We start from the raw sequence: 25,194 nt of genomic DNA, 5'->3' as shown, positions 1-25,194 counted from the left end.
GAGGGAGGCTGGAGGGCAGGCACGCCCTTTGGAAGTTGATGAGGAGCCCAGAGGGGTCAGTCTCGGGCCTCACTCAGCTCTCTGGGCACTCTTCCTGCAGAAAACAGCTGACTCGAGCGACAGTGTGAGAGATAGCCCAGGTTCAAATCCAGGTCCCTGTGGGACTGTGTGTGTTTACTAGCGCCTCAGTTTCCCACCCTGTAAAATGGGGATGTGATAGCAGGACTGATTTCATAAGGCTGTTGTGAAGATCAAGCAAGACGGCAGATGCAGCCCCATAGCTCGGGGCATCTCCGCTGCCCGCCCCCCGATACTCCCCGAGCGTGGGACACACCTTCAGAGCCCACAGGGTCAGCGCTGGAGGGAAAATGAAGAGACGTGTAGGCTACCTGCCTGTTTCACAGGTGCAACTGCAAAGGAGATGATCTAGGTCATGGCCCCGGGCTCCACGTCAGACAGCCTGGGGCCCGAGTCCTGTGTCTGCAGACCTTTCAGCTGGAAGCTGTAGACAAGTTCTTGACCCCCGACCCCCATTTTTCAATATGTGATGTGGAGATGATTATAGTGGATATACTTCATGGGGGCATCTGTGAGGATTGAAATCACGCCTCACACAAAAAAGGCGTATCCTGTATTTCGTACTAAAATTGGGAGCCAGCACCAGCACCACGACCACCATCGCTGTGGTCACTATTATTGTTATTGTTGAAAACGATGTTGTTGTGAGGAAAGGGAGGCTCAGAGAGGGGAAGGGACTTGCCCGGAGACACACAGCAAGTCAGAGGGCAAGACAGGTCCAGCCCTGGCCTCCTGACCCCCAGTCCCCGTTCTTTTCTGCTTCCCTCATCATCTCATTGGTCTTTGCCGCCCCTCAGTCCGTCCCGCCTAGAGCTTGGTTTTCCCTTGCAAGAGGTCACCCTGAAGCATCTGAGACCTGTCTCTTACTGACCTTGTTGCTTCTGGGCACAGATTTGGGGTCACTACACAGGGGAAGCTGACATCCCCAGAGACAAGATTCTGGACCATCAGCGTTCTGGTAAGGCTGCCTTCTCCCTGTGGTTTCCCCAGTGCCCTTCCAAAAGCCCACAGCTTCCCTGCTGTCCTCAGGGATGCTTGGCCAGGGGGACGCCTGAGGGGATCAGGATGCAGCTTATGAGGGCTGACTCCTTTGTTCCCCAAGAGGCTCCTTAGGGAGGGGAGGGTTGGGAACCCAACTTCCACCAAAGCTTCCCTGGATGTCGGGGTCAGATCCAGGGTCATCCTCAGGGGCCTCCTGGTTCCTTAGCCGATCTGGGCCACCTCTGCAGGCTTGCCTCTGTCTCTCTACCTTCCAGCCATCAGAGGTCGGCCTTTCCTGGCAGGGAGGGACAGAGTCACAGAGGAGGCTGAGGAAGGAGAGGATGGAATTTGCTTTAAGGAGAAAAAGGAGCTATGTACTTGCTTTAATAAGATAAATATTACATGAACAATAATAATTATTATGATTCCCACATATTGAACACCTACTATGCACCAGACAGGCTTCCCGGGTGGTGCTAGTGGTAAAGAACCCACCTGCTAATACAGGAAATGTAAGAAATGTGGGTTCGATCCCTGGGTCAGGAAGATCCCCTGGAGGAGGGCATGGCAACCCAGTCCAGTATTCTTGCCTGGAGAATCCCCATGGACAGAGGAGCCTGGTGGGCTACAGTCCATAGGGTCACAGAGAGTCAGACATGGGTGAAGTGACTTAGCTTGCACATGTGCATAAGGCACCCTGCTGAGAACTTTATATATACACACACACACACACACACACACACACATATATATTATTTCAGTTAATCCTGACTACAGCCATATCAGGTAGAAAATATTATGATACCCATTTTATAGATGAGTAAACTAGCAGAGACCTATTTATATGCCATGTGGTAGCTATAGATGGCAAGCAGATGAAATAAAGAAGGATAGACTCAGTGGGATCCTAGTGAGTGTAAGGACTGTGGCAAATTGGAGACAACTGAAAAATGCAGTTGTTTTTTTAACTGGGTCATGATACACGAAAGGGCTTCCCAGGTGGCGCTAGAGGTAAAGAATCTGCCTGCCAATGCAGGAGACGTAAGAGACACAGGTTGAATCCCAGGTTGGGAAGATCCTTGGAGGAGGCCCTGGCATCCCACTCCAGTATTCTTGCCTGGAGAATCCCATGGACAGAGAAGCCTGGCGGGCTACAGTCCATGGGGTCGCAAAGAGTCGGACACGACTAAAGTGACTGAGCACACAGACATTAAAGTGGGCAGAGAGCACTCATCTTAATTGTACCATCTGACGATTCTTACACTTATTTATACCACCCAAATAAAAACACGTATAGAAAATTCCTAGTACCCCAAACACTGCTTCTCAGGCATACAAAATTTTTTTTTTTTAATTCTGCAAAAGCTATCACAGCCAAGAGGCACTTAAAGGAAACATGATGACTAAAATATACTGTGATATCCTGGATGGGATCCTGGAAAAGAAACAGGACTGGAGGTGAAAACTAAAGAAATGTGAAACGAGTATGGGCTTTAGTTAATATTAGCATATCAATATTGATTCATTAATTGTGAAAAATGCACGATAGTAAAGTAAACTGTTAATAATAAGGGAAACTGGAAGTGGGGTAGGTGAGAACTCCCAGTACTATTCTTAGCAATTTTTTGGTAAACCTAAAACTGTTCTAAAACAAAAAGTTTATTTAAAATTGGAAAAAAAAAAAAAAAGGCGTTCTGTAGATATTTAAGCAAAATACATCCATGGACTGCGTCTGGCTGCGTTTGAGCTGCCCGTTTGTGGTCTAATGTCCTTACTTTACAGATGAGGAACCTGGGGCCCCCAACAGGGAGGGTGCTCGTCCAGGACCCCACAGGGGGCCAGTGGCAGAGGCTGGTCCATCCTCCAGCTGCAAGGGAGGGGCTTGGGGCGCGGGTGCAGGGCGGCCGGGGTCTCCGGGGGTCCTGAGTCCTGGCCGGGGGCCTGCCCCGCCGGAAGCTGCCAGGTGCAGCCGGCTTCCCTCTGAGGCTTCCTCCCGGGCTGTCCAGGGCTGTCAGTTGGAAACCAGTTTTCCCACTGGCCTCTGCCCCAGAGGGAGTGGTCAAGAGCAGTTCCTGTTCTGGGAGCAGGGTGTCGTCTTCCCACTCCCGCCCGTCTCCACACACCTGAGAGGTGTCCCCATGGCCAGCCCGCGGTCTCGGTTGAGTGTTGGACGGATGGGTGAGTGAAGACATGAAGGAGGGAAGAAATGAACGGCAGGGGTGAGTGGCTGTTTGGGAGAGGGTGGTGGGGGAGAGGGGGCCAGGAGAGCAGACGCTGCAGCCAGATGGCCCGGGTCAGATGCTGGCCCTGCCGCTCCAGCCACAACACCTTGGACAAGTCACTTAACCTGTCTGTGCCTCAAACCTCTCATCAGATGGTGGAGCTGATGGTGGCTCCTGCGCCCTACAGGAGTGCAGAGAGGGTTAAAGGAGTCAAGTGATATACCAGGGGAGGGAGGGACGTGATAAATAGAGGCCAGGAGAGAAGGAAGGGTGGGGGAGGGGTGACGAGTTCGTGTTCATATTGAGACGTGGAACCTGGACGAAGCCATGGGACTGGCCACTGACCCAGAGAAGAGGTTGGATGGCTTCACATGGTGATCAGAGCACAGATTCACAAGCCGGTCTACTGGGAGTCCAGGCCCAAGGCCCGCCCTTATTATATAGCCATGTAGCCTTGGGCAAGAGCATTAACCTCTGTGTGCGCCCGTGTCTTCATCTGTAAAACAGGTGTGATTACTGCAGTACTTGTTTCATGAGATTGTCATGAGAATTAAGTAGTTGTCTGGTTATGTGTGCACCCGCTGGGACTGTACGTGGTGTGTTTAAAGCAGCCGCGGGCGTATAGTGTTAGCTGCTTGGTCGTGTCCGATTCTTTGCGACCCCATGGGCTGTGGCTCCCCCAGGCTCCTTTGTCCCTGCGATTCTCCAGGCAAGTATACTGGAGTGGGTTGCCATTCCCTTCTCCAGGGGATCTTCCTGACCCAGGGATCAAACCCAGGTCTCCTGCATTGCAGGAGAATTCCTTACCATCTAAGCCACCAGAGAAGCCCCTGGCATGTGACCAGTGTTTGTTAAATAACTGGGAGAGGTTTCATCCCGGAAACCCACTCCCTTCTCTGGAGGGCCTTGACTCACGTGAGAGATGGAGCTCCGGCCTTGTGAATTCTCTTACCTCCTGAATCCAGGCAGGCAACTGCCCCTCACAAAGCCAGACAGGGTGAGGGCCGACCTGCTGACCAGCTTCCCGTCGCTACGGCCTCCACCCACTCCGGCCAACCCCGGGGTGAGCACCGCTTGCCGTGGTTTCAGAGAAGCCAGAAATCTGGATTCTACGCACAAGTCCCCAATTTTTAAACATTGGCACTTGGTTCAACTTTATTTTAAGCTCTGAGCCAAACAAACAAATGTATTTTAAGCTGGCTGCTCTCCTGAGCGGCTGGTTTGCAGCTTCCACCCCAGTCTAGCCCTGCCAGCTGGCGTTCTTCTATTATTTTTGCCCTGCGTTTTAGAGAATAGGAAACTGAGGCACGGGGAGACACACCTGGACTTGTGTATCTGACTACTCGGTGGAGGCCACAGGCAGTCTCCTCGTTCCCTTCTCCTGGCTGCAAGCAACACTGGACTCCCCAGGGAATCCACCAGGCTTTGCAGCAGGTGAGGGAGCGGGAAATGGAGGGAATTTGCCCCCGGCCTGAGCTCTTCCAGGGGCATGTTTGAACTCTGATGTCTGCTGACCACAGGCCAACTGGGCCATGCCTTCAGGAGCAGCTGATACGATTTCCAGATTTCCAAATGGAAACTTCCCGATTTCCAAAGTTTCCCGATTTCCAAAGCCATCGCAAAGCCTAGGGATGCTGGGACCCCCATCTTTGCTTCCAGCACTGGCCCAGCAGACGGGAGGCACGATTCCAAGGTGTTCCTGACCCTCAGGCTTTGGGAAAGAGCTAGCGATATACTCTTCAGTAAAGAAAGTTGCTCAATGAGAACGCAAGGAGTCGAGGAAAGAGCCGAGGCATGTTCTAAAGTCTTGGAGGGGTGGTTTTTTTTTTTTTTGCAATTGATTTGCAGGCCTGTCATACTCTGAGCTTGAGCCATTTTTTTTTCTTTTCTGTTAAAAACCTGCTCTTTGGTTCCCACTTACTTAACTTGTCTGTGCCTCCATTCCCTTGGCTGTAAAATGGGGATAAACGTTGTCCTGACCTCCTGAAGCTTGTGATGAGAGTGCAACAAGACCGCACGTGCCGAGGATTAAGCGGTAGAAGCCAGCGAGGTTGTCGCTGTCAGCCGCGGCCCACCGGCCTGTCTGCCCAGGTGGTGGCCAGGGGAGCTGTCGCTCTCGGCCTTCCTGCACCCCGACTCTCAATGCATTTGCGGTCTTGGCTTTGTCTGGAGAGTTAAATGCACCCACCGCCTGTGGAGCGCCTCTCGTGGGTCAGCTTCTACGCCAGAGCCTCCCCTCTGTTTCGTCTTCCTTACCTCTCAGAGCAGCCCTGGGAAGCCAACAGCACCACCATCTTTGCAGATGAAGAACCTGAGGCTCTGGGAGGTCACCCCCACGTGGGAACCTGACCCTGAGCATGCCCCGTTACCTGCCTGAGCCTCCAGCTTCCTCGTCTGTAAAAGGAGGTTCGGGACACCCATCCCGGGGCTGCTGTGAGGATCGGTGAGGTCACGGCTTGGAGGGTGCACTGTCAGCTGCGAATCCCAGGCAGACAGGCAGCAGTGGTGTGAGTCCTGCAGAGGCCTGATCCCATTCAGGATTCAGGGTATTTGGGCAGCAACAGCTTCGGAGGGGAGTTATTCCAAGTGTTTTTTCCTTGGGTGGGTTCCAAAACACGTCTCCTCTCTCCATCTGACAAGTGCAGAGCTGGCCTCAGCAGAGGCTACGCCTAAAGCAAGCAGCTTCCAGTGCAGTGACCTGGGAGGCGAAGGGAGGTGGGCATGATGGCCACAGGGTGGACAGGGTCATGCAGAAGGTCTCAGGACTATGGCATCATATGGACGTGGGATCAAATCCTGGCTCTTCCACTTCCTAGCTGGGCAACCTTGAACCTGCTAGCTAAACCCTCTGAGCCTCACGCAGAGGATGGTTATGATGGGGGAGCTGAGCCCGGGTACTGACAAGCACAGCGTGAGGATCCACTGACATCCCATGAGACAAGTACCAGGTCCAAGGCTGGGGCAGCAGACCTTACAGGGGATGGAGTGGGGAGCAGGATAGAAATCAGCCACGGGGCCAGGCTGGGCAGAAGGGTCGCTCCTGAAGCCAGGAAGGGAAGACGGCTCAAGCAGGATTTAGCAGGACACACGCCCTGGGAAGGAACGCCAGCCAAGTAGGGCTTAGCAGGGCATGCACACAGGCCCACGAGTAGCTGCAGGGCAGGCGCTCTTCGTCCCAGTGGCCTGGCTCCCAACCAGAGCACGGACTAGATTTTACAAACTGAATTAAGCATCCAGCTTCCTTTCTGCCTCAAACCCGCCCATTGAATTCCCGGAGTCCTGCCATCTCCAGCCCCATCACCGGCCTCTGTGAAGTGTGGAAGCACACGGGTTCCAGTGTCAGACAGATGGGGGTCCAGATCCACACTCTGCCCCTTGTGGCTGAGTAGCCTTGGGCGGGTTGCCTCCCTTCTCTGACCTTCCGTTTCCTCTTCTATCAGTGGGCTGGTCCTGCCCCTCCCCCCGGCAAGGTTCCCACAGGAGAGGCTGTGTAGGAAAGCACCTCCCGAGGTCCCCGACACGCACTTAGCATTACGACAGTGGCAGTGGGCAGGGCTGCTGCTCCTTCCCAGCGTAGCACCTGGCTACTCTGTTTTTACGCAGCGTAAGCACAGAGCCCCAGGGCGTTCGCGATTTGTCGTTACATCTCAAATGACACAGTGCAAGCACCTAGGCTGGACAGGTCAGTGAAGAAGTGTCACCCCTGTTCCCACCATCTCTTTACACAGTTACCACCCTGCTCCGATGTTGATTGGATGTGGTGGGCTTAACAAGGTCCATAAAACACCTCGAAAATGAGCGTCAGAGCAAATCACTGGAGACCAGGAGATAAACCACCCTCGGGGTCTAAAACACACATCCTCAAGGGCCAACAGCATCCTCTGGCCGTGGCAAAGTGAGGGTTCATCAGTGTCTGTGAACGTCCTCAGGCTGAGAGGTCATGAGTGTAGGCTTTGTGGTCCCAGATCCGACGTCTTACTCTTGAGGATGGTCTGGAAACCCTGCAGCATTGCTCAGCTGACTCTTGATGGGTGCTTCTCCGGCACATCCTGGCCAGGCTGCCTTCCTGAAAGGTGGCACTGGCTCTGATCCCCGAGGCAGGAAGCCCATGGAGCCGTGGCCAGTGGGGACTAGACCCAGAGAGGGACCCCGCGCCCATATGGGATGTGTGTGCCCTTGAAGCCTGAAGCTGGCAAGGGTCTCAGGTCAGACCCTGTGTGTGCCTGGCTCACGCGCACTTACCCTACACGCAGTGCAGACCCTGTTCTACAAGCCTCCCTCTCAGAACTGGGGACAGGTTTTGCCTTGTCACTAGCTGGGAAATCCTGCCTTAACACCTGTCACTGTTTGGAGGAGCCCCGTGGCCACCGGCAAGGCCTCGAAGAGATTATCTGCAGCCCTGGGCCCCACTGCCACCCACTGAGCCCCTGGTGATGTGTTACTTGGAAAAGTCACCACACAGTTTGGTTCAACGCAATCACACCTTAGCTGGTATCAGGTTCCATCAGTTCAATTCAGTTCAGTCGCTCAGTCATGTCTGACTCTTTGCAACCCCGTGAACTGCAGCACACCAGGCCTCCCTGTCCATCACCAACTCCCGGAGCTTGCTCAAACTCATGTCCATTGAGTTGGTGATGCTGTCCAACCATCTCATCCTCTGCCGTCCCCTTCTCCTCCTGTCTTCAATCTTTCCCAGCTTCAGGGTCTTTTCCAGTGAGTCAGCTCTTCACATCAGGTGGCCAAAGGACTGGAGCTTCAGCTTCAGCACCAGTCACAGGCGATAATCATTCTGCAACCATCATTTTGGGGCTTCCCTGGTGGCTCAGACAGGAAAGAATCTGCCTGCAGTGTGGGAGACCCGGGTTTGATCCCTGGGTCAAGAAGATCCCCTGGAGATGGAAATGGCAACCCACTCCAGTATTCGTGGCAGGGGGATTCCATGGACAGAGGAGCCTGGCGGGCTAGAGTCCATGGGGTTGCAAAAGGGACACGACTGAGGAACGAATGCTTTCCACTTCACTTCCAGCCCCAGCATTAAGGCACAGCCCCTACCCGACTCTTGGCCCCTGCAGCCCATCTCTTTCTGTGTGTTACTTAGGGTTTCTCTCCATTCACCTCCCACGGGCATCCGGGGGCTCACCCGACCCTCATCACCTACACAGCTGGGCATCCGAGCTTAGAGCCCCCCCCCCCCCCCCCCACTGCCTGCTCCAGCCCTGGCTCCCACACCCAGCCTCTCCCTCCGGGCCCCCGAGCTAATTACAGGCTTCCCTCAATCATTCTAAGGGAAAGCTAATTAAATCAGGGTCGGCCATCAATTTCCCGGCTAAGGACAAGCAACCCGAGCCCCCTCCTCCCTTCCAGGATTCCAGACTCTGATTCTGATCTGACGCCACTCCATGGCAGCGGCTTTAGCTTGGGTCTGAGAACAGGGCTCACCTCTCAGGGCTGATGTGAGGGTGAGCAGCAGGACAGGGCACCTCCCCCTTTGCTCCTCTGCCCCGGGTCAGGGCGCCATGGCGGGAGCAGGTGGGGGGGCCTGAAGGACTGGGGTGCAGCCAGAGCTGAGGAGGCGAGGCGGGTAGCAGCGTCTCACAGGTCACATAAAGCGGCCGTTGTGGAGCAGGGGCTGAGCCGATGTCTGTGAAATGAAGGGGTGACTGCGGAGCGCCTGGCCCCATGCCGCTTCCAGAGCAAACACAGAATGATAGTCGTCCTCTTGTCCTTCCTGGAAAACCCTCGTTTGTAACTGTACGTACTCATGGGGAAAGGTGGCTAGGCCCCTCAAACCTTGGTGTGAATACGCTTATTGGGCTTGTTCCCCCTTCGACATGAGAGGGTGGGAGAGGTCAGGGGTGGGTAGTGACTACAGGGCTGGAACTCAGGGGTCCTCTGCTGTCGCGTGAGCTTCCTGTATCTGGGCCTCAGCGTCCCCTCCATAGAGAGGGCCCTGGACTCAAGTCCCACCTGTGATCCCTGGCCCCATCCTGCTTTGTCCCCTGGGTAGCCGTGTCCTCCTAACCTCTCAGGGCTCCGGTGTCTGGGACCAGCACGTGGCCATCATTATTTGTTTACTCAGTGGCCACTTGGCTGCAGATAGTGGGGGGCACACTCAGCTAACTCAAGAGACCCCAAAGGCAGGTACTCATGAGACCCCAAAGGCAGGTAACGCATGGAGGCTAAGGACCCAAGTCACGTGCCAAGCTCAGCAGAGCGCTGGGAGACACAGGCTCTAGAGTCTGGTTTGAGTCCCAGTGAGCTGTGTGACCTTGGGCAAGTTACCTAACCTTTCTGTGCCTCCATTTCCTCCTCTGCAAAATGGGCATGATAGAGTAATGTCCCTCACGGGGTTGTCATAAAGACTTTAGGTGAGTTCACTGAATCCTCATCAAAGCCCAGCCTGGCCCATATGATGGCGCCTGTTTTATAGATGAGGGTCGGGGAGGAGGAACTCCCTAGCCCCGGTCGCCCACAGTGAGGTCCCAGCTCCATGGCTCTGTCCAAAGGGGGAAGGCCTGACAGTGCCTGTCAGGACGGGCAGGGCTGGGGCAGGACAGAGGTGCCGAGAGAGGAGCCGGGCCTCCCTCAGAGGCGCAAGCTGCGTCCAGAGGTGGCTATAAATACAAGAGGCGAGGGGCTTTCTAACTAGGCCAGGAATGTGTGCTAATCATTGAGGTCACCCGGGCCGCGGCAGCTCTCTTCTGGAAAAAGGTGTTTCCAGGAGCGTGTTGTCCCCGAGAGTGGAGCGAAGGACGGGGAGGGCAACAGGTGTGCCCAGAGAGGGGCTTGCTGGCACCCGGCTTTTGTCATGTGGCGGGGCTGACCCCAGGAACGCCTCTCCTCCCCCTTGTGATCCCCCAAAACCCTCCTGTAACTCAGATCAGATCAACGGCCTCAAACCCTCCCACCGGCCGAGGCCACAGCTGCAGTCCACCAAGGGCAGGCCCAGGCCGCTTTCTGGGGAGTGAGTGCTTATTTTATTGTGTTTGAGGAAAAACACAAGTGGCCAAGCAAAGTCATGATCTCATGGCTGGGAATGCCTAAGGTTATAGTGAGAAGGTGTGTGTATCTGTGTGTCAGCTGTGTCGACTCTTTGTGACCCCATGGACTGTAGCCTGCCAGGCTCCTCTGTCCTGGGATTCCCCAGGCAAGAATAGTGGAGTTGGTTGCCATTCCTTTCTCCAGGTGATCTTCCTGACCCAGGGATCAAACAAAGGTCTCCTGCACTGCAGGCAGATTCTTTCCCATCTGATCCACCAGGGAAACCCAAGAAGTTGTATACTTTTTTAAAAGGGAGTTAGTTGATTTAAAGAAGAATGTGAAGTGTGTGCTATTCCCATGGAGCTGGCAAGCATCATTCCTGACAGGTGCAGGCTTCTGGTCCTCAGGCAGACTGCTAACCTCCCCCACCCCACAGTGGGGTTCCAGTGGTCTCTGCCAGTCTCACCCCACAGCCCAGCCCCGCCCTCCCCAAACATCCCAGGCACTTGCACCCAGCCCCACCTCCAGTCTCACTGGACCCGATGCCTGGAGTGCTTCTCCCACCCACTCTTCTCGGCAAGGACCCGGAGAAATGAGGTCTTCCCTGGAACCTCCCCCAGGCTGCTGTCGGCCCTTGTCCATCCACAGCCATTCCCTGCCTGTGTGAGCGTCACCGTGGCTGGGACCATGGCTCCCCCAGTGATGGGGAAAGCAGACTCTCAGGGGTTTCTGTCCTACCTGCTCTGCCCAGCTGACTGCCTGGAGCCGACCCAGGAGGGAGACACAGGTCACATCCTGCAGCCATCAGGGCCTGGTGCCTGTCTGAGCGTGTGCACCCTCACCCGTCAGGTGGGGACACCAACTTCCCTTCTCCCGCTGGGAGTCACTGAGTGCCCTCCATCTAAGGGCACACGCCTGCCACGTCGCCTCCACTCCACAAACACTGCCCTGATTATTAGCATCCTCAGACCACTGACATCACCAGGGGCCGATGGATATTCAGGAAGGGAGTCCACGGTGGTACAGGGTGGAAGGTAAGGAAACAGGAAGAGGGTATCTTTGCACTTAGGATTGGGGCTTTCCAGGTGGCATTAGTGGTAAAGAACCCACCTGCCAATGCAGGTAGACATAAGAGATATGTGTTCGATCCCTGGGTTGGGAAGATCCTCTGGAGGAGGGCATGGCAACCCACTCCAGTATTCTTGCCCTGGAGAATCCCATGGACAGAGGAGCCTGCCGAGCTTCAGTCCATACGTCTGTACAGAGTCGGACCCAACTGAAGTGACTTAGCACACATGCACTTAGGATCAGGAGAAAGTTCTCAGCACTTACTGACTCCGCCCTTCTTGTTTTGAACACGGGCAACTGAGACCCTGGAACCAGGGCCCAGTCTCCTGCTACTTCACCGCCATCTCCCTCCCCAGGGCTGGGGAAGGCAGTGACTACAGCCAGACGGGCTCACCTGCCCAGTGAGATACCGCAGGCCTCCCGAGCTGCCCAGCAAGACCCAGGGAGGAATTCCAGGGTCTGCTGCAGCATGATTTTCACTTTACCTGGGCAGTGAATCGAAAGCCTCCTCCGATAGGTAGGAGCAGATGTGACCTTTGTCATTTGTTATTTTTAGCTGAGCAGGCAGGGAATGATAAAAACCTGTACGGGAGCTGACTATAAATAACCTGCCTGTGACGTGTTTTTTGTTTTTTTTTTTCCTTAACACATCTAAAAATTGTAGATCTCAACAAGCATTGCCCTTCAAAGCAAAATCATAGCGTTAGCATGGCGCTTTACAACCAGGGCTGGCCTCGCCCCAGCTATGGCTGGGGATCACAGCGAAAGTCCCTGGGGCAGACACTTCTTTCCTCCCCATCCTGCAGATGAGGAGACAAGAATGAGCCGGGCCAGGGGAGCCGTGGGCATGTGCCTGACCCATGACGAGAGCCTGATTTGTATCACCGCCCTTGGCGAGGGGTCTCCAAGAGGCCGAGTAGCTTGTTCGTGGTCACAGGGGGAAAAGGGTCAGGGCCAGAACCACGTCGGGGCCACCTGGCTCCAGACGCAGAAGTTCACTGGCTGCTAGTGGGCCTCACGGGGCTGGGGGAAGAAGAAGTGGTCATGCAGGGATCAGAGGAGTGGGTGCCGGGCGTTGTGGAATGAAAATTCTGAGCGAGAAGGTGGTGGCCGGGGGTGCTGGAGGCTGTGAAGGTTCAGAAAAGGTGGCGAGGAAGAGAGAAGGTAGCTGGCTGCCAGCCACGTAGGGCTGGGCCTCACCAGGCTCCCCTCATCTGACACTGAGGTCCCTTTGGGCGGAGCGGCCATCCTCGGCCAGCCCTGTGGCAGAGGGAGACCCAAGAGCGGGTTGCCAGCGCTGGGGCGGGGGGGGGGGGGCGGCCGGGTGGCAGGGCAGGAGCAGGTGGGAGGGAACCAGGGCAGAGGGGGTCCCGAGACCCCGAAGGAAGGCCCTGGAGGCAGGCAGTGTGGCGTCCTGGCCTGGGCTTGGTTCTGGACCGGCTCAGAGGGAGGCAGGCGCCCTGCTGTGCAGTTTGCTGGTGTCTGTGGGGCAGATGCAGATTGCAGGCCACCAGCGTGAGGTGGCCATGCACACGCTCGGTCCATGAGCCAGTCCCAGGGGCCCCAGAGCACCCCGGGCAAGACTGCTCCATGTCAGCCTGCAGGGTGGGACACGTATGCCCCGCTTGCTTCAGGGGAAGAGAGGGGGCCTTGTGCACCCTTTTCAGCTACTGTTAACTGTGGACAGGTGATGTGTTTTACACGCAGTATCTCAGTAAATTCTCAGCACAATCCTCTGAGCTCGACATTATCTCTATCCTGCCAATGAAGAAACTGGGGCTCAGAGAGGTGAAGTGACTTACCCAAGGTCACACAGCCAGTGAGTTATGGCGTCGGGGTTTGAACCCAGGGATGTGTGAGTTCAGAGCCCACACCCCAGCCAGAAACCACTCGGCCTCCAGCCCCCAGGGTTGTTCTGGGAGCTGAGTAGGGGCTGGATTTTCAGGCAGGAGATTATGGGGTTCATGTGTGGTGCTGACAGCTGAGAGTCCTAACCATAGGCCCAGAGGAGATGGTTACTACCCTTGGGGTCGTGTCCTGGGACAGAACCACCCCTTGGCGGAGGTCCTGAGAGCTTGGAGACAGCCCCATGTGGGTGGGGCGCTAACTAACCCTCACTAGGGCAGAGGTACCACTCGGCACCCAGGACTCCCCAGACCCTCTCTCCCTGCTTCCTTCCTTTCCATCTGCCCCAGAAGGCAGTCTTCATACCAGCAGGCACGTGGTATGTGCTCAATTCGTGATGAAGAAGTAAACCAACAATACCTTCAGGTTCTCTCTCATTTTGTTTGAAATCAAACACCAGATTTCCTGTGGCCTGAAATTGTTATCACCTTGCAGGAAAGAGACAGAGAAGCAAGCCAGGCTTTGCTGAGCACCTACTATGTGCCACAAGCATACCTGTTAGTCATTCATGCTTCCTGACACTCTCACAATAGCAATAATTAGTATTCCCATTTCACAGGTGTAGAAACTGAGGTTCAGATTGGTCAAATGACTAACTCAAAGCTCCCCACCAGTAAGTGGAAGTGCTGGGGTTCAATCCCATGTCTTTGACCCCCAAGCCTCTGATCCACTCTTCTCTGCTGTGCTGTGACCACCCCCCCAAGAAAGAAGCAGCATCCCTTGTCCAAGAAGTTGCTTACAGTTTGTCAAGACTGGTCTATTTTCTTCTTGTATTTTTCTTCATGGCAAAATGGCCCCTGGGGTTAGCAGGGCAGGAGGCTAGGGGGGGAGGAGGGCAGGCTCAGGAGGTCGGAATGCCCCCTGGGCCACGGCAGTTAGTCCCACCTCGGGCAGCTCCTGGTCCAGGGCTCACTGCACCTCCCGGGGAAGCCTGTCAGTGGCCCTGGAGTGAGATGTTGGCCCAGCCTGGAGGGCAGTCCTGTCCACAGAGGCCCACGGACGCAGGGTGTCCGAGGAGGGCGGCCTGGTCCCTGTGCAGGTGCTCTCGGACCCCTATCTGATGAAGGCGGATGTGGGTCAGGTGGCCTGACGAGATGACAGGAGAGATTTCTTACAGGGTTAGAGGCTGCCCCAGAGCCAGCACGGGCTCAGCTGCAGGGTGTCTGCGGCAGCCGGCTGCCTGCCTAGGCCTGCAGCTGCCCCCCTGTAAAGTGGAAGGGTAGGCTGATAGAGGGGCGGGTCTCAAAGAGAACTCCCTCTGGGAGAAAGTGGGATGCCCCTGTGGGGACGACTTTGGAGGCCATCAGCCCACCTCCCTTTTCATCCCACCTCTGACTCCACACAGCTCACTTCCACCCTGCTCCCTTGGGCCACTTGCTGGACACGCCTAGCTGTGCCCAAGCATTCCTCAGACCTCTAGCAGGGTAGGAAGACGTCTGAGTTCAAATCCCAACGCCACTTACTGAACAACTTTGGCCAAGGTCCCTGACCTCTCTGTGCCTCAGTTTTTATCATCTGTAAAATGGGGATAATAGTCAGAACTACCTTAAAGAGTGGGAATTAAACGAGCCCAAACATGAACATTTCTTAGGACAAACATACCCAGTGTTTAGTAATCATTGTTCGGCCAATGCCGCCTCATTATTACAATTTATGACTCATAGTAATACTGTCTTTTCTGCCCAGCAGGGCAACCATCAGGGCCCCAGAGGGAGCACTGGACTGAGAGTCCTGAGCCCACAGCTCCCATCTCAGTTGCCCATGACCCGGGGATGAGGGCCCCCTCCCCTCTCCTGGTCTGGCTCCCCTCCCCTCCCAGCACACGTGGGACTCTGCAGGTGTCTGTTGGATGTGTCTGTCCTCCCGGTCGATGCTAGTGTGTCCCTGGCCCAGGGTCTGCCCTGGTTCCGGTTTGTTGGACGAACACGTTCCCTGGGGAAGGTGGGTGATGCGGTGTGGCTGTCCCAGGACACTGTGCAGTTCTCTCCAGCAGCAGGCCCTTGCCATGGGCCTGATGTTCCTCATCCCATTTAATTAATTCTTCAAACCTAGGGTCCCTCGTATTCCCAGCTTCTAAGATGGGAAGGGGCTCATCTGCTTCAGTCCCCCTTTGCATCCAAAGGCAGCGAGGAAGTGCCAGAATACTGGAGTGGGTAGCCTTTCCCTTCTCCAGGGGATCTTCCCGACCCAGGAATCAAACCCAGGTGTCTCGCATTGCAGGTGGATTCTTTACCAGCTGAGCCACAAGAGAAGTCCCTTTCAAAGGTCCCTCCTATTCCCAGCATTCTATAACTGGTCCACGAATCCCTACCCGCCCCCCAAGCCCCTTGCCTACTCTCCCCTGCTAGTCATCCGGCTGCCTTTGTACCCTTGAGAATGTCTAAACCCTTTCCAGCCTCAGGGCCTTTGCACATGCCATTTCCCTTGCCAGAAACACCACTTTTTACCTAGTGAACTGCTCAGTCACCACCCCCTCAGGGAGACCTTCTCCAGCTCCTCCCTCACTCCTCCCAGAGACATTCCTGCCTAAGGTGCTCATAGCCTCTGCTCCTTCGTCGCAGACCCCTTTGTAAGTGCAGGTCAGTTTCATTTGGTCCTTTCATTCCACAGCTGTCTCTAAACCCTCCTGAGAGTGGATACCGTGGGCTTCTCTGTTCACTGCTGTATCCTCAGCACCTAGCAAGGAGCTTGACAAGTGGGGAGCACCAGCAGATCTTTGTTGAACAAATGAGCAGTTAGAGAGGCAGGAAGCAGATAGTGCTGTGTGCCTATTTTACAGATGAGGAGCCTGAGGCCAGAGAGATGGGGGGGGGGGATTTGCCCACAATCACAGAGCCCATCAGGGTGGAGCAGGATTGGGGCTAGTCCACTGGGCTCAAGTGCCCAAACTCGATGTGCCCACCCCTACTTCCTTGCCGCCTTTGGATGCAAAGGGGGACTGAAGCAGATGAGCCCCTTCCCATCTTAGAAGCTGGGGGCTTGAGTGACAGGTCAAGAGCAGGGGCTTCCATTCTGCTGATAGTCCTGGCAGCTTGGAAAGCTCCTAAGGGGTGAACCCCCAAGCCCACCCCCCTTCCACAAGCCTTCCAGAAGAGATCTGAGTTCTGATTCTGGCTCCAGCTGTTTAGTCTTGGACTTGTCCCCACCCTCCCCATTCTCCAGGTCTTAGTGTTCTCATCAGTAAAACCAGAGCGATCCTCTGCACATAGCAGGTTGGCTGTGGGTACCTAGATCATGCACTGGCACAAAGGAGAATGCTGAGCACACAGCCCATGTGGCCCCTGCAGCCGTCCTTTCATGGTGACGAGCCCCAGGCCACAGGCACGGCCACGCTCACGGTCGAGCTTCTCACTGGTCACAACCCCAGCCGTGTGTCCGGTTTCTGCCTCTCAGCAGGCAGGCCTCTCAGCTTGGAGCATCTCAGTTGTCACCCCTCTGACCTTGTCCTTTTTCCCTGCTGGGTCCCTGCAGCCTCCTGGGTGGGAGGCCGTCCACAGAGGTCACAGACAGCGCTCAGTCTGAATGCTCGATCCTGTTCCACACAGCTGTGTCCCCTCAAGCGAGCGACTCACCCACTCTGGACTTCTTCTTCTCCTCTAAACTGAGGCCTGAGAACACTAAATTCCCCTGGGGTGGTGATGACGAGTAACATGGTGGCTCTTGTGTTAAGTGCCTGGCACATAGTAGGAGCTCAGCAAATAACAGAGTTTCTTCCCTCTTCTCCTGACATTCCTGGATTCACTGTCCCCACTCTCTCTGTTTTTCTCCTTTCTCCTCCTCTTCTTCCTCCAGGGAGTCAGTCTTCCAGTAGAAATGAAAAAATATACATATATATATACACACACACATACACACAAATGTTAAATAGGGACCCCAGCACAGTACCTCACATTCAGTGAGGGCTGAATACATATTTGATGACTGAATAATCCAAAGAAATGAATTACTAATGGTGAAATGTCAGGCTGTGGATATCTAGGAGAGAGCATTTAGGGACAGGGGCTCTTCCCTGGGGGCGTAACTCGCTTTGAGTCCAGCCCTGGGCTGAGGCATCCCGAGCCTGGACAGGGTATCTGAGGGAAGTTGGGGGTCTTCCTTTCCCCTTCCCAAGGTGGGCAGGCAGAGGGAGTCCTATTCATTGACCCATTCAGGACATAGCAACCTTTAAATCAGGACCTCCAAGCAAGCCCAGAGAATATTTCCAGAGCCACAGAGAGATGCAAATATCAGTTTAAAACCACCAGGGGAATTGCATTTTCATTCAACAAACCTGTCTTCATCAGTTCAATCAATATTTATTAAGGCTATGTGCCCAGTGCTAGGGATACAATAGGCAAACGAGACTTGTTCCCTATCCCCAAGGAACCTGCCCCCTCCCCACCAAGCCTGATGAACAAGACAGATGTACATAAAAAAATTAATTACAATGACTCTGTTGGTGGGGGTGGGAGGGAGGCAGAGATGATGGAGAAGAAATCAGGGAAGCTTTCCTGGAGGAGAAATTGCTGGAACTGAGTTTGAAGGATGAGTAGAAGCTCTCCTGGCAGAGAAGTGGAGGGCAAGGCAAACCTGGCAGATCAGAGAGCGCACGCAGAGACATAGAGGCATGGAAATGCAGGGGTGTGTTTCAGAAGCAAGAAGGGCTTGATGTACAGAAGATAAGGGGAGGGGTCTGGGACAGTCATCCAGGCCTCATGAGCCGTGATAAGGAATTTGGGTTTTATGCTGAGGGCACAGGGAAGCCAAAGAGGGGTTTAGAGGAATTGAGGGAGGGCCTTAGGGTGCAGGGGGTGGGTAGACCGAGGAGGATAGCAGGGGGAGACCAAGGTGAGGAGGCAGGATGGGCACATGGGAGTGGGCAGTGTGTAAATATTTGTGCATTAACAAGGTCACGTTAACCTAAAGAATGGACACGAATGAGACCGTAGTTTCCCAAGCCTGTAAAAGGCTGCCTCCCCCAGGGAGTCTTCCCAGAGTAGCTCTTGACTCACCAGGCTCTGTTCTGCCAGGTGGGAAAGTCCCCACTCCCTAATTAGCCTCTATTCCTGGCCTCGCGGTGGGGGGGCAGGGTCGGCCATGACTGCATACCTGCTCCACCCTGCTGGATGGAGGGTTAGGGTAGGTCCTCTGAGGTGTTCAGATCTGTGGGAAATTCAGGTCCCACGCAGCTTCCTGGGTCAGGTTTATGCTCACCTCCCACAGACCCTGGGCTCAGCATGGGGCCTCACGCAGCCCTGTTTTGGGCTCAAGTTCCCCCACTCTCTGTATGACCTGGGACATCTTTTCACCTCTCTGAACCTCAGTTTCCTCATCTGTAAAATGGGGATGGGAGGATAAAAACAGGATCTACCTCCCAGAAAGGGCTTCCTAGGTGGCACTAGTGGCAAAGAACCCGCCTGCCAAAGCAGAAGACATTAAGAGACGCAGGTTTGACCCCTGGGTCAGGAAGATCCCCTAGAGGAGGGCATGGCAACCCACTCCACTATTCTTGCCTGGAGAATCCCTTGGATAGAGGAGCCTGGAGGGCTATGGTCCATAGAGTCACGAAGAGTCGGACACAACTGAAAGCTGGTTAGCACTCAGGATGTGGCAAATCTCACAACACGTGTGACACACAGTAGGACGTCAGTATTAATGGCAGCTGGAGTAGCCAGGAGTCAGGCCTGCACCCCCCTTACTGAGGGAGCAGGACCCAGGGGGAGGCTGGGCATCCGGGACCTGGGTTTGCAACTCAGCAGGGCCGACTGGGCTTTCAGAGTCCCAGAGACTGGCCCTGCCCAGGCCCCACCGGTGGCATCTGAGGACCATCATACACCAGTGGGACGAAGGGCTACATGAGGCCCACTCTCCCAACCTTTCCTGGTTGGGAAAAGACGCTCACCCCTGTGTTTTTGCTACGAATAACAGCTACCATTCTCTGTAGCTTGCAGACCTGCCAAATAGGTATTACGGTCCCCATTGTGCAGATGAGAAAACGGGGACCCAGGGAGGTTGAATCACTTGCCCAGAGTCACACAGCTGGTAAATGAAGGAGCCGGGATCTGAACTCAGCTCTGTCTGACCACAAAGCCTCAGCCCAAGACCAGGCTGTCTCGAGGGACTTTCGGACCTTGGTGGGATTGGATGGGGGACCCCAACGCTGGTGCAGGGAAGAGTTAGGCCAAGCTGGACCACGAGGCCTCCTAACGTTCTGTGGCCCCGTAAAGACCACGGGCCTTAGAGAGTCTGAGTCATGGGCCTCAGAGCTCGGCGGCTTGAGGCAAGGACAGACAGACAGGCCTAAATCTCGTGGCACAGATCTAGGTTCTAATCTCAGTTCTGGCCCTCCCTGGCCCTGTAACTCCTAAGCAAGTCATTCGAAATCTCCAGGCCTCAGTTTTCTCCTGTAAAAGGGGAAGAAGCCCAAACTCTCCATGAGTGATTAGTGGGAGTCAGACAAGGCAGGGATGGCAGGGGCCTTTGGAAATAGCTTCTCATCCCCCGAGGGGCCCAGCCGGCAGCTCCTTGTGATGGCAGCTGCCCTAGGATCCCGGCCCAGGCTTCAGGAGACCCTGAGCTGGGCAAGGCCAGGGCAAGCCTAGTTCTCATTTCTGCTTCCCCTCAAGGGGAGGAAGCCACAGAGAGCCTGTTACCTTCCAGAAGGGACACAGCAGGCCTGAGACTGCACCCCATTCAGCCTCCCCCAGACCTGTCTGGACCCACCTTGTCAGTCTCCCCTGTACAAAATGCCCCCAACAGCCTGGGCCAGGCTCCCACCCTCATTCCTGGGCGGATGGACCCTCTCCACTTCCCTTCTCTTTTCGGCCCTGGGAGCTGCCCCTGAGGAGAAAACTAGCCACGTAAACACCAGTTGAAATCCCACTCGAACAGCTCTCCCCTGACCCCTACCCTGTTTCTCAGGTCTTCCCCCAACCCTGACCTCAAGCCGTGTCCCCCACAAGCCAGATCATGCTGGAGGCAGAAGCTACAGGTGATCCTCCTGGCTGGCCCCTGCCTCTCTCTCCCACTTCCCTGTAGGTGACCCTGACCTGTCATTTCCAACCTTCCTAGAGTTGCAACACTAGTGCCATTGTTTGTCTGATTTCACAATGCCTCTGCCTGTCCAGTACCTCCTACCCCCAACATATCCTGGAAGGACAGGCCAGATGCCCCAGGTGTGTCTGCTCTGGGAGGGGAAGGCAAAGGGGGCCGGGGATGAAGGTCTGTGGCGAGATTCCACCCTCAGGAATGACCTTGGCGAGCCCCAGACACCTTTCATCTGGAGGCTTCAGTTTGCTCAGCTATAAAATGGGAGAGCTCCTGGATAAGCGTCTTTCTCATTCTGGTATTTGATAACGTAAAACTACACAACAGCAGATTCACTCGGGCCTTTATTGTGGCAACTACTGCATGCTGGGAGCTGGAACTTGGGGACAGAGCTGATATGGTCACAAGCCTGGGAGGGAGACAGATGTGAAATGTTGTGGTCAGGGCTGGGCCAGAGTTATGGACCAATTCTGTTGCTGGAATCAGAATTGATTCCAGGGGAGGGGTAAGGCAGTGGCATTTGAGCTGGACTTTGAAGGATGAGTAGGAGTTTGTGGGCCTAAAGCTTCCAAACTCTGCCATTTAACACTCGGACTGCCTCAAAAGTTAGGGAGTATCCTAAGAGTATCCCAAGAGTTTGGTGTCCCTTAGTGAAGGCCCAGCCCAGCCCTCACAGGGGCCAGGGAACAGGCAGGACTTAGGACAGCCAAGGGGAAGAGTGTGGGCCCTCAGGCGGCTCTGGCCTTCATGTGTAGGGAGCCCTGGGCTTGTAGACCTCAGGCTTGGAGCACGGGTTCCGTCTGCCCCCTTCCCACCTGAGGGACCTTGCCCTGGCCACTGCAACGCCTCGGGGCCACACAGGTTCCCCATCTGTAATATGGGTGCTCTCTCCAGCATACTTGTGAGAAGCACGCGATTTACTGTTTTGCAGGGGGCGTCTGCAAACTAAAACACACTGGACACGGGAGGGATTATCCTTTCTGGACGGTGGCTCGTAAGCGGCCCCTTGCCAGGCTATTTGTTTTGTAATCACAGGGAGAGAGCTCTGCCCCCAGTCATCTCACAGTCATAAAGGTGGGATTCCTGGCCCAGACACCGTTGTTCCCACCGGACGGGAGCTGAAGTGGGCCTCTCCCCTCTGCCCTCACCCCAGCGCCTCCAACACTTGTACTTGGCCCCGTGTTGGGGGGCAGAGGCTTCCCCTCCCCGGGCCCTGGAGAACGGGGTACTTCTGGGATGGCCCCTCCTGAAGTAGAGTATGTCTTAAGAGTCTGAGTGGAGGGGGAGGGGGACCAGTGGAGCACCCCCGTCGGCACCCATCGAGAAGGGGCCGAGGTGGGAGGTCCCTGTCTCAGCCTCCCTGAGCGGCGTCCAGGGCTGCTCCTTCCGAACGCAGCCTGGTGCCTCCTCCGCCAGCCCCAGGGGAGCCCAGGCCACCCCACGCACAGCACCCTCAGCTTCTCACCAGCCTCCCTGCATCTCACTCGGCCTGGCCCAGCGGCAGAAGGGGACCCCAGGAAGGGCTGAGGCGATGAAGGGCAAGGGGTTATCTGCGTGGCCGCTGGTGCTCCCGCTTCTCTGCCTCTCGCGGCCCCTCTGCCCGGGCCGGGTTCTGATTTTGGTGCAGTGCAGACTTTCAGCTTAACGAGACAAATTGATATTCTGTGCCAGCCCAGGGATGGAGCGGCAGCTTGGGACGCTCGGGCGGGCAGAAGTGGGCTGGGAGTGGGGGCAGGGGAAAAAGGCAGCTGGAGTCTGGAGCAGCCTCCCGGGGCATCCCAGCCCTCACCCGCCCCTACAGCACCCCTTCCACACGGACAGGTGCCCCAAGACACTGTCCTGAAGGTCCTTCTGCCTTCAGTGCCCTCCTGCCAAGCAGGGCGCCCCTGCTGGAGGGGGCAGGCTGGTGGAGGGGGAGGCTCCAGAATCTAAGAGAGGCCCCTGCACGCACTGTGACCTCCTACCCCTGCTCCTAGGGCTGGCCTCCCCACCCATCAGGAGGTAAAGGGGCAGCAGGTCTGCAGAGAAGAGGTGGGAAGAAGCCGGCAACTGGCTGGGGGAATCCCACTCATGCAGACTCCTTGTTGGGGGTCCTCTGGACACCATCAGCCCCCCAGCTCATCACAGAGATGTCCCTGCAAATTCTGGAGAGGTGCAAGGCATACGCAGCCCTTTGCCAGGGGGCACTTGTGAGTGGAGAAATGGCCCCTGGAGAGAGTCCTCTGCAGACCTGCAGCTCCCAGGCAGGTCGGGTGCGCCCAGCCCGGCAGTGGGGCTGCCGGGAGTCCAGGAGCTGTGGGGGTCCAGGGGCTGTGTTCCCGTGGCAGCAGGGAGCTCACCGCCAGCTTGGTTCCATTCGTCCTAAGACCAAAGTTGTGTTTAGTCTGTGTTGAGTCCACCTGCTCCCCATATGACCTTTGCCCCCAAGGTCTGGGGTGTCCTGCTCAAAAAGAGGGGGCACCAGAGCGTCTGCCTAGCTGAATGGGTCCCTCCGAAAGTAAGGGAAAGTAGGGCCATATGGGCAAAATCCTCCCCTCTCTCTCAGTCCCCCCCGCACCTCCGCCACTCACCCAAAGGACCCCCTCCCCTCCAGCAGCCCCGAGCCTACCCTCACTACGCCCTTGACATTCCCTCCTGCTTGGGGGAGCGGGCATATTTCTGGGACTCCGCCAGCTTCAGTTCCTCATGATCCCACGGGGAGGAATTAAAACCGCAAACAACACCGTGCTGGTGGTGGTGGTGGTTCGGTCCACGCACCGCCGCCCCCCACCCGCCTCCCCCAGCCCCGCCATCAGAACGCGCCCTCCCCGCGCCCCTCCCTCGTCCTCCTGTGCCCCCTCCCCCAGCCTGGGCGGCAGCGCAGCCACAGGGGCGGCCTCCACCTCCCCAGAGATCTTGCATTTTGCCGGCGAGATGCTCTCCTAGAAGCCGGCGCCGGCGCCTTCCCACCCCCCCCGCCCCCCCCACCTGCTCGGGCAGGATGGTACAGTCTGCAGAGGGACCCAGGCACGCCGGCTGGGCTCAGCCGCGGGACCAGCTGCCGCACCGCGATTCCGGTGCTGCCCGCCTGGAAACCGTGCCGGATTTGTGGCGATTTTCGTAGCCAAGTAAGTACCGGCATACCCCAGCATGAGAAATAAAAAATAAAAAGCGCCCCATTTCGCTCTCCCCTTCCTCCCTCATCCATTTTATTTTGTTTCATTTCATTTAAATTTTTTTTCAGGGCTGATGGTGGTGGCGGTGGCAGCGTTGGTGGGGGCTGGGGGGTGGGTAGGAGCCGGGCTTGTTTATCCCACAGCAGCTCAGGCTGCACTGGGAGCCGGCCGCTGAGGGAGATACTAGTGTGAGGGTCCATGTGTTGTGGGGGAGGGCTGGGGCGCCGGGGACACAGGCAGGGGGGCCTCGGACAGGCGGATGCCCGGGATCTCGGGCAGATTCTGGCCGACTCTGGGCAGCAAATGCACCTAATGGATGTTACGCAAGGGCCGGCCGGCGGCAGTGGGGGGCAAGGTTCTTTTCCTTCTGAGCTTGTCCCAGGGAGACGCAGAGGACCGGAGGGTGCCCCCTGCCCGCCGCGGCCAGAGTCCCGGGAAAGAGGCAGAGGGAGGCCCCGGTGGAGAGTCCCCTTGGTGGGGTGGGCTGCTGCCAAGTGCCGGGGAGCCCCCCACCCGGGTCAGGCCAGCCGGGCGTGTGGTGGCAGGGGCAAGCCCCCTGGGTTCCTGAAACGGCCTGGAGGGGAGCAGGAGTGGGATGGACAGCCGTTTTTCAGCAGTCATGCTGGGTGGTGGAGTTGGCACTTTCGTCCCAAAGCCCCGGTCAGCTTCGGTGGCCTCTGGCTGAGCCCTAGGCATCTGGCAGGGGGTCTCCTCCCTGCCCCCAGGCCGGGTCAAGGTTGGGAAATCCAGCAGGGGGCCTCTGCACGCCCCAAGGATGAGCTGCTGTGAGCAGCCACCCGTTCTAGCCCAGTGGCCGGTCCACGCCACGGCTGTCCTCTGCTCACCCAGGTCGTGTGGGGAGGGGTCGGCCCAGCCTGGCTCTACCTTCAGAAGGGTAAGTGAGCAGGCGGGCTCGACCAGCAGAGGGTCTCGGTGCGACGCTGAAGCCCCCTTGCCCAGCACGGAGCGGGCTCCTTTCCTTGCCTGCATTGCTCTCCAGGTCGCTGGGAGGAGGCAGAGCTGACGTTTGGGGCATCTCCAGGAGCGGCAGGCGCCATCCAGAGAAATTCTCCTTTGACGTGTGCAGGAGGAGGGGGCTTGGAGCACAGGCCCTGGGGCCCTCCGCCTGTTAACTTCTCTGGAGGAGCAGAGGCAGGGAGGGGGCTGCGTCTCTGGGGGAACCCTGCTGGTGAGGGAGGGGGTGTCCAGGATTGAGGCCGGTGGCCCATATTATTCAGCCACCTTTGTACTCCCCCCAGTCCCATTCTCATCAGGGCACACATACATCCACAGATCCGCACAGATGCACATATACAAATATAGTACGCAGAGTAGTGCATCGTATGTGTTCAAATTATACACACACATATGGCGTGCCAGTGCCCCTAGATACACCCCGGCACATGTGAATACAGTTCACAGCCCTGAATACCACCTGCTCACCTGCAGAATACAGCATGTGCGTGACTGCAGCATGCATGTGCCTGCACGCACACACACACACACACACACACACACACTCACACCTGTGAGGGCAGCATCCCCTCACATGCATGCAAGTAGCACCAACACAGAAATGCCGTGGGCTGTCCATGGGTGAATCGTCCTGCACGCCGCGAGGCCCCATAGCTGCCGTGTCTGTGGCTTGTGCCCCGGTGAGGGCTGGCCCCTGTGAAAGTGACAGGCACACACATGTGGCATCCTGAGCGCCATCTGCATGCCTGTCCATGCGTTGGCAGGTGCAGGGCAGGCTGGAATGTGCCCACAGGTGAATGTGG

General features: G+C 56.4%; 1 protein-coding gene across 16 annotated transcripts in view; it reads left to right on the top strand.

The window, feature by feature from the left end:
* The window catches only part of ATP2B2 (ATPase plasma membrane Ca2+ transporting 2), a 363,500-nt gene that overhangs the window by 170,672 nt on the left and 167,634 nt on the right, over window positions 1-25,194 (top strand). For 2 of the 16 annotated variants that reach the window (XM_043886408.1, XM_043886424.1), the window contains exon 1: window positions 23,241-23,368. The exons of 12 other annotated variants lie outside the window; for them this stretch is intronic. The gene's annotated coding sequence lies outside the window, so the exon portion shown is untranslated. Of the gene's footprint in view, window positions 1-3,258; window positions 3,279-23,168; window positions 23,369-25,194 lie in introns of those variants that run through there. 2 more of the 16 variants (XM_043886415.1, XM_043886421.1) reach the window with 2 other exon arrangements.

This window comes from Cervus elaphus, chromosome 24, assembly GCF_910594005.1.
Source record: "Cervus elaphus chromosome 24, mCerEla1.1, whole genome shotgun sequence".
Taxonomy (NCBI): Eukaryota; Metazoa; Chordata; class Mammalia; order Artiodactyla; family Cervidae; genus Cervus; species Cervus elaphus.
This window is presented reverse-complemented; position numbering and strand designations above follow the sequence as displayed.